General features: G+C 42.8%; 1 protein-coding gene across 9 annotated transcripts in view; it reads right to left on the reverse strand.

The window, feature by feature from the left end:
* Nucleotides 1-8,427, reverse strand: part of SCAF11 (SR-related CTD associated factor 11) — a 77,555-nt gene extending 69,128 nt beyond the window's left edge. For 6 of the 9 annotated variants that reach the window (XM_021922234.2, XM_021922238.2, XM_021922236.1 and 3 more), the window contains exon 1: nucleotides 7,999-8,329. The gene's annotated coding sequence lies outside the window, so the exon portion shown is untranslated. Of the gene's footprint in view, nucleotides 1-7,998 lie in introns of all 9 variants that reach the window. The other 3 variants (XM_021922239.2, XM_021922237.2, XM_021922233.2) reach the window with 2 other exon arrangements.
* Between the last annotated feature and the right edge of the window lie 959 nt (nucleotides 8,428-9,386).

Consider the following 9,386-nt stretch of genomic DNA (forward strand, 5'->3'; position numbering starts at 1 on the left):
TGGAAAGAAGACTACATATCAATAAAGAAGGCCTGATTAGAGCTAAGCTCCCCTAGGGCACAGACCTAATAGACACATAGACATCAACAAACCTGGAGTTCAGAACTATGGGTAGAGTGAATGCCTACAACATACTAGGTAATGAACTACACATTCTGGCATGCCTTTCCACGTTTAATCCGCAAAATACCAGAACACGGTACATTTAAAATCTTAAAACACCATCAATACTGAACAATAGAACACCGCATTAAAAAGGCTTAAAAATCACCCATTAAACAGAGCTAACTTAAGAGTATGAACAAGAGACAGAGTTAGTTGCTATTACCACTGGACTTAGATAAATGTTATTAAAAAATTAGGTGAGGAAATTGAGATACTGATTAGATCGCCTATAAAAGGTGACAGTCATCTAGGACAACCAGAGTTCAAAACCAGGTCTGACTGACTCCTAAACCTACACACACATACACAAACACACACACACACGCACACACAAAAGACTAAACTAATTTTTACCTTATTGTCAAAATTACGATAAAAAGACAACCCTAAAAGTACATCTGAGAAGTCTAGAGTAAAAAAAGGATAAAAAAGGAAGTTTAGTCTTATCCCTAACAGAGATGTGAGTCTCAAGAGGGTTTAAATGTACTCTAAAGGGTTTAAATTTGAAGACTGAGAACACTTTTAATTTTCACTAAAAGTGTTGGTATAATAATCTTTTACAAAAAGGAGTAAGTATAAACTTTAAAAGAACACGTCTATATGCTGCTATTCTGGCTGGAGGCATTGGAGACCAAGTTAGTGAGCAAAATGCCCATGTTAGGAGTAGTGAGGGAACCCAGATTAAGGTACTAGAGCTCAAACAGAATGGTAAAATCTTCAGTATGGGGTATCTAAGAAGTATGGAGTAAGGGGTGCATCCCAGGACAGGATGTCAGAGCCTAAGTAGAGAAAAAAGTTAAGGCAATGGGAAACTGGCCATATGCAGGGGATTTATCAAATTTAGTAAGTAATGACAATGAGTCAGAGTTCTCCTCGTGAGAAGGGAGTTATAAATGGAAAAAAAGAGAACAAATCTTGTGGACTGAAATTGGAGAAATTAGTACCAATTCATGGTTTTCTACACACAGACATCGAAATAATTAGAGCATCCAAATCTTGTTTGCTAAATACCTTTCTCCACTAAAAGCAACCACTCTTTGGAGGAATGGTTGATTCCAGTGCTGGGGCAGGGAAAGTACAAGGTAAGCTTCATTTTCTTATGCCCAAAAGGAAGGAAGTGGCTGGGTATGGTGGCTCACACCTGTAATCCCAGCACTTTGGAAGGCCAAGGCAGGCAGATCACTTGAGGTCAGGAGTTCAAGGTCAGCCTGGCCAACATGGCAAAATCCCGTCTCTACTAAAAATACAAAATTTAGCCAGGTGTAGTGGCCCATGCCTGTAATCCCAGCTACTTGGGAGGCTGAGGCACAAGAATCACTTGAACCTGGGAGGCGGAGTTTGTGGTGAGCCAACATCACCACACTGCACTCCAGCCTGGGCAACAAAGCAAGACTCCACCTCAAAAAACAAAAAAGGAAGTATGAAGAACAAGTGAAAAGAAAACAGAAACTATCTTGAAGGGCTTTCAATAGCCAAAGCTAAGACAATCTCGGAATAAATAAATAGCAAGTTTAACAAGGAATGGGCTATTTTTACAGTCTCAAAATACTTTTCCACAAAAATACATGTTAATTACCAATGGGACAAAAGTAACTTTACAGTGAAGAAGCTTGGATGATATTACCTCAATCAAGTTATCATAGTGCACACTATGTGATATCAAGTTATCACGTCATCAGTAATGAGACAAACAGAAATTGTATGCCATTTGATCGGACACAATGAGAAAAACGCAACATCATTACTGTCAAATAGCGTACAACCTGAATCTAAACATAAGGAAATATATGGCATCCTACAGAAAGAAAAGTACATCTGGAAAAAAAAAAAAGAAAGTATCATGCAAACCCAAATGGAGAGACATTTTGGAAGAGAACTAATCTATAAGCTTTAAGGAGTACAAACAAGGTCATGAAAGTCAAGACTGGGGGACTGTTTCAAGTCGAAGGAGTCTAAAAAGATGTTACAGTTAAATGCAACACAGAATTCTGAATTTTGTTACAAAGGAAATTACTGTGGAAACTGGCAAAACTTGAATGTGGTCTGAGGTTAGATTCTAATAATATAGGAAGATTAATTTCTTAATTTTTTTTTTTTTTTTTTTTTGAGACAGGGTCTTGCTCTGATGCCCGGACTGTAATGCAGTGGCACAGTCTTAGCTCACTGCAGCCTTGAACCTCCTGGGCTCAAGTGATCCCCCCATCTCAGCCTCCTGAGTAGCTGAGACCACAGGTGCATGCTACTACACCTAGTTTTGTTTCTTTTTTGCAGAGACAAGTTCTCACTATGTTGCCCAGGCTGGTCTCAAACTCCTAGGCTCAAGTGATCCTACTGCCTCTGTCTCCCAAAGTTCTCGAACTGTGAGCTACTGCACCATGCCAGTTTCCTAATTTTGATGGTTATACTGTAGTTGTGCAACACAAAATCCTTGTACTTGTTTGAGGTGATGAGACTGTACCTGCAACTTACTCTCAACTGGTTTAGGAGAAAAAAGGTCTTTGTAGAGTACATGGAGCTTAAGTGGGATTCTACAATTTACTCTCAAAAGACTCAAGGGGGAAAAGTTCTTTGTACTGTACTAGGAACTTTTCTGAAACTTTGAGAATTTTTTTTTACAGTTACCTATAAAATTCACTTACAGAAGATAAGCAAAGCAGTGTTCCTTTTAAATGAAGAACAGTATGACAGTATGTATTTTCACCTCTTCTTTTTATAAGACCCTGCTTTATTATTTAGGAGATTGTCAATGACCTTTGGTCTCTATCTGCATCGCCCAATATGATAACCACTATTCAGTACCTCAACTGCACTACCCACTTTGCAAGTGCTCAACAACCACGTCACTATCAGTTACTACACCGGGCAATACAGATTCAAAACATTTCCATCATTACAGAACTGTCTACTGGACAGCACTGATCTAGAGGTTGACAGGCCTCTAGATCAGTGAAATAACCGAAGACTGAAAGTCAGATGGACCCAGGTATAGATACTTAGCAACTTCTCTGACACTTAAGTCATTTAACTTCTCCAGAACCCCAGACTCATTTCTGTAAAATGGACTAACACGTTCAACATTGCAAGGCTACTAAAAAGATCAAATGAAAATTTATGTAAAATGTCTACAACAGAGTGGCTGACACATAGTAAATATCTGATAAACATTAGCTGTCTTCTGTAATATGGGTGATAATTAAACTTTGATCTCAATACTTTTAGATCTAGTTAAGCAATTATAGAAGCATCACCTTACTGTCCTGCTTGTTCAGAAGGCCAATGAACTTCACATTGTTACAGTCAACGAATTTTTTTTTTAGTTCTTACCTTATTAAACTCTTATCAACACTTGACCCAACTCTCTCTTCTTGACTTCTCTCTCCTTGTAACACTCTCTTCCTTTGGTTTCTGTAACACCCCACTCACCCTCTACTTCTCTGATCTTCACAGTATTCTCTGGGAGCTCACATTCTTCCAGCCAAGTTTTCTAAATGTTAGAGGTCATTGTGGTTCCATCCTAAGCTTTTTTCCCCCCAGGTTATATTCCCTCACCTAGGCAATTTCATCCATACCTATAGTTCCAATTATCTGTATGGGTGACTCCAGTTTTCCATTTCCAGCCCATATTCCTCCTCTGGATTTTAGAACCATGTATCTAATTACTTACAGGAACTTCTACCTGAAAGCTCCAAAGGTACTTTAAGCCTGATATATTAAAACCAAAAGAGCTCTTGTCCTTATCTGGCACAACCTAGGAATGTAATCCAGAAGTCATCTTTCAAATTTCTTTCTCCCTCACTTTCAATCTATTAACTGAGGCCTGCTGCTCTCAAATCCCATCCACTGAGCCCATCTCCACAATTATCATCCTAATTCAAGTTATCCTCATCTCTCCCAGACTACTAGAAAAGCCTGCTAACTAATTCTCCCAGATCTCCTCTTGCTGCCTCTCTCCTCCCTTTCAATACATATCACCACAATCCTAGTTCTGCCTTCTGGAACTATAAGAAATTAATATGGCTTCTAAATGACAACATTTTTAACAATAAGATAGTTATACTGCTTGATATGGTTTGGCTGTGTCCCCACCCAAATCTCATCTTGAATTGTATTCCCATAATTTCCACGTGTTGTGGGAGCAACCTGTTGGGAGATAATTTGAATTACGGAGCAGTTTCCCCCATACTGTTCTCATGGTAGTCTCACAAGATCTGACGGTTTCAACAGGAGTTTCCGCTTTTGCATTTTCCTCATTTTCTCTTGCCACCACTATGTAAGAAGTGCCTTTCTCCTCCCACCATGATTTTGAGGCCTCCCTAGCTATGTGGAACTGTAAGTCCAATTAAACCTATTTTTCTTCCCAGTCTCAGGTATATTAGCAGCGTGAAAACAAACTATTACACTGCTCTACTCTTAGCTGAGGCATTCTTAGCTCCTTCTATATTAAGACAAATGATAGTTTCAAGGTCACATACTGTCACACTCCTCTAAAAACACACACCCCTTAGGCTGGGTGTGGGGGTTCATTCCTGCAATCCCAGCACTTTGCGAGGCCAAGGTGGGAGGATTACTTAAGCCCAGGAATTTGAGACCAGCCTGGGCACCATAGTGAGAGCTGTGATCACACCACTGCACTCCAGTCTGGGAGACAGAGTGAGATGCTATCTGAAAGCAAAAACAAAACAAACAATAACAACAAAAAACAAGGACCCCTGAAATGAACATGGCTCACGTGCATGGATATAAGTAACTGGGCAGTTTATGCCACAGAGACTTGCTTAGTCTAAACTTTCAAACCACAATCACTATTTGTAATGTTTATAGCTGAAAGCATGTTAATTCATTAACTTACATGTAAGGCATTGTTCAGGTGTTTAGGGACAAAACAGTGACCAATACTGACAAATGCTGACCTCACAGAAGCTAAATTAGAGTGAAGAAAATAAACAATAAATCTCAGTTAGTAAATTACACAGCATGTTGCAAAATGATAAATGCTATGGAGAAAAATCTGGTATAAAAACAGATACGAAATACCGGGGGGAAGGCTGTTGTTTTATGCATAGTAGTTAGAAAAGACCACAACAGCATAGGGGAAAGGAGATTGGAGAAACAGTGAGGAGATGAAGTCAGAGAGGAAGAAGACACTCAAATCATAGAGCCTTGTAGACCATAGGAGTATGGAATTTACTATGACTGAGAAGGGAAGTCATCTGAGAACAGAAGTTACATGACCTGACATTTTATCAGGATCACTCTGGCTATGGAGTGTTAAAGACTGTAGATCAGCAAAGATCACAGTGACTTTTTAGGAAGATATTTCTGAAAGCAAAATAGTGGTTGTGTTTTTATGCTTTGTATTGAATTTTTATGTGTCTATGTACTAGGAATTCATATATTAAGTTCATAGATACAACTAAAAATATATATATAATGCAAAGATGAGTTTTGGGAATAGCAAGAAAATGATACTGGATATTTTAACTCTGGGCTCTACTCAGTATTACTGCTGAGTAATAGTATTACTAACAGTATTACTGCTCAGAAGCAAGACAAGGTGCAAGGCTATTAATTTATTTTGGGAGACAGACTATAATTAAAAATCTGGATTTTAAGTTTATTTCACTGGGCAAGGTAAACCTTGTCAAGGTACAATTTACATCATTAAAAGACAAGAGCAGGTGATAGCAGGGTTTGCTAAAGGGAAGTTACAATGAAAATTAATCTACAGTTGACTTCCCTTTTATTACTTTTATGCCTGCTACTTTCTTTAATATGCTACGACTATCGCCAATATACTTTAAAAGTTCAGTATTAAGTTGATGGGTAGTATAACACTGCACTTTCTGATTACTAAAAGATGTTACTGATGATGAATCAACAGTATCATGTAACTGCACTGATTCATCCTATCTCTGTGAATAAAAGCACAGCTTTTCAAGAAAACTGTCTAAGCCCTAGCTGGTGCCAAACGACGATAGGGAGCTAAGTAACTCCTGAAAAGTTTTGATCTTAACACACTGGCCCCATTACCACACGAAGGTATTAACAGAAAAAGTAAAAAAACTCTCCGTAATATATCCTCCATGACATGTTTTCAGGCAACATATTTAGAAACTTTAAATTTTCTTCTACAGTTTTCTTCCCCTTTATACTGAAGAATGTCTTTAAAGCATGAGTATACTTACAGTAAGCAAACATTCAAATTTTACCCCAATGAAATCTTAAAATGTACTCAAACTCTCAGGCAAAAAGTTCACTATCTGAATGTGAAAAACTGAATGACTGTTAAAATATTTGCAAGCACCAAAAAATACTTTGCAAGCACCAAAAAATACAGCTAAAATACAGCTACCCTAAGAACTACTATTTTTAAAAAACTCACATTGCATAAAAAATGTAAATTCAGATTATCCGATAGGATAATATAGAACACAAGAAATCCAAAGACAGTTTCAAGATTTCATTTCTCTTGCCCACCGAGTTAAAACAACAAAAACAAAAGGCCCATGAACTTTTTTCTTGCATCTTTTGACCAAAATAGTGAGATGATCAAGCCAACTGCCAAACAAACAGGAAAGAGAAAGCAATTGTTTAGAAACAGACTTGATTACATGTCAAAATTTTAATACAATTACTAATAAAATACAAAAACCGTTATTTTAAAATGTACTGCCCTGATATTCTGCTGCTGAGGCAGGTAGTGATATGTAGAAATTAATTTTTCTTTTTAAAACGAAAAAATAATGCATTTATTAATATGCTTTTCCCAAATTTCGGGGGAAATTCCCAAAGCGGAGAAAATGTAACATCAGCATCTACTACACAAAGCATTAAAAACATTTTTCAGCAGTTTTGCTTACGTATCTTAGGTGAGTGGGAGCATGTTAGCCAAAATGTAACCCAAAATGAATGAACAACAGTCAGCTGGTAGACACTGTATGTAATACAGTACGGAAATATATTGAAGGTATTTCAAAATTCAATATTTGAATCTGTGAATGTCTAAATCTAGTACTCTAAATCGAGCGTCTACTTTTGAAACAATACTCCAAAATACGTGTTGGTGGCAAGACCGCCAGCCATCTGTAAGAAATCTTTCTAATGGTTCAAAATTCCTAAGTCTGAGGAGGGGCGACCGATTAGGCTAAATTTATATCTCCCGGCCCCGTAGTTGTCAGCCCAGGTAGCGAATTTAAAACATTGGGGGTGGGTGAGTAGTTTGAAGTTCAGATCACGGAGTGAAAAAGGCTGATGCTTAGAAGCGCCGGCTCTTCCCCATTCGCGCACACGAGAGGTCACGGCGTAGTAAAGTTTGGTTTCACTAGCGGGCTTGGACGCTCGCGACCAAAGTCTCCCAAGAAAAGCCCACCCCGCGGTCGGGAGCGCCCGGAAGCTCAGCAGGACACGTTTCCACCGCAGGGAGGAGGGCGTCTGCGGCGGTTCTGGCGTGGAGCCCCTTGTCCCCCTGTAGGACCCTGCACCCGGGCGGGGACGGGCTTCGCCGGCTAAGGCGGCGGGAGGCGCGTAGGCCACAAGGAGGAAATGGGACGGAGTGCGACAGAGAGGCGGCGGCGGCCCAGGGTCGGGCCGGGCCTCCCTCGCGGGGCAGCGAGAGGGAAAGCGGCCCTCCCGGCCGCAGCCTCCCCCACCTCGAGAGGCAGCTCCAACTTTCCTCCCAGCGCACGACGTCGCACGGGCCGCGCGAGATTCCGAAACTTTGTCAGCCCTCCCGTCGCCCTAGGCCCGCTCCAGTGCTCTGCGCCGGCCGCTAACCCTCGTCTAGCCCAGACAGCTGCCCAAGCCCATCCACCCCGCGGGTCGACCAGTGTTTACCTCAGGCCGAGGTCGAGGCGCTCGGTCCGGCCGCGGCCACACAGCAGGTTCCCAGGTCCCAGTCACTCCGCCAACAAGTTCCCCAACATGGACTCCTTCGTCCGCTTTGTGGTGTTATAGGGTCTCTGGGACACTGACTCCGCTGGCTCGGTCCGGAGGCTGCGGCGAAGCAGGGAGCGACCCGGGTTGCGCTGCTCCGCGCGACTTGCGCCACCGCTACTCCCCCTTCCCCCGCCTTGTCTAGCCTCCTCCCTCCCCTCCCCTCCCCTCCCCGCGCGTCTCCCTCCTCCTCCCTTCCCTCGCTCGCTTGGCTCACTGTCGGCGCGCTAAGGTGACGACGGCGGCTGCCGGACTCGCCGCGCTCGGCCTACTCTCTCGCTCTGGCCCTGAGTGCATGTTCGCAGTGCCCAGCCGGGCCGCAGGGGGGCGCTGGCAAACTGCTGTTTGCGACCGAGAAGCGTGGTGGGTGGAGTCACGTCGCGCGGCCTGTGAGCGGGAGGAAGGGCAGCTGCGATGTAGGGGCCTTCTGGGAAACGTCCTTCCTGCCCCGCCTTTCGCCAACGCTGCGGATGGTGCGCCTGCGCAGCGCGTGGACTTTGGCCTCAGCGATCCTTTGGCAGTTTTACAGGCTGCGTCGCGGAGAACAATGAAAGAGGCTTTAAGGTGACTGGACAGGAAGGATTTTGCTCAGGGTGTGTTCCTCTATCTTTATCGTAATCTGATATTGAAAAGAGTGTTCGTATGTTTGCGGTGGATTGAGTGTTCACCTGGCGGCGCTGCCCACCTGAAATGCAGCCAGTGGGGTGAAGAGTAGGTAACTTAGAAGCCCACTTTTCCTCCTTTCTGGTGGGCATTTTTTTAGATGCCGGAGGGAGAGCTTTCCCCCCTGACTCCCCGAGCCTAGGGGCTTTCCCCTGTCTTAACCCCACATCACAAAATTAAATTTGGACCAGGTGCGCGGTCTTTTACGCCGGTAATCCCAGCACTTTGGGAGGCCGAGGCTGACGGATCCCTTGAGCCCAGGAGTTCGAGACCAGCTTCAGCAACGTATTAAGCCCTCGTTCGGGAGGTTGAGGTGGGAGAATCGCTTGAACCCGGGAGGCTGAGGTTGCAGTGAGCCGAGATCGTTCCACTGCACTCCAGCCTGGGCGACAGAGCGAGACCCTGTCTCAAGCAACAACAACAAAAACTTTATCATGATTTACTTTAAAGACCTCCACGTTGTGGTTAGTGACGTGTGTGCCAGCCTCCACTTTTTTCCTCGGCGGGTTGTTAAATGTTTTGTTTTACCTCGGAAGTATTTTGACTTTTTCAAAGCCAGTGACTCTTTAACCTCCTAGTTTCTCTTGTCGATTGCAGCAAGCTTCCAGTTGCTCTGTCCGCCCTCA

Source organism: Papio anubis, chromosome 9, assembly GCF_008728515.1.
Source record: "Papio anubis isolate 15944 chromosome 9, Panubis1.0, whole genome shotgun sequence".
Lineage (NCBI taxonomy): Eukaryota > Metazoa > Chordata > Mammalia > Primates > Cercopithecidae > Papio > Papio anubis.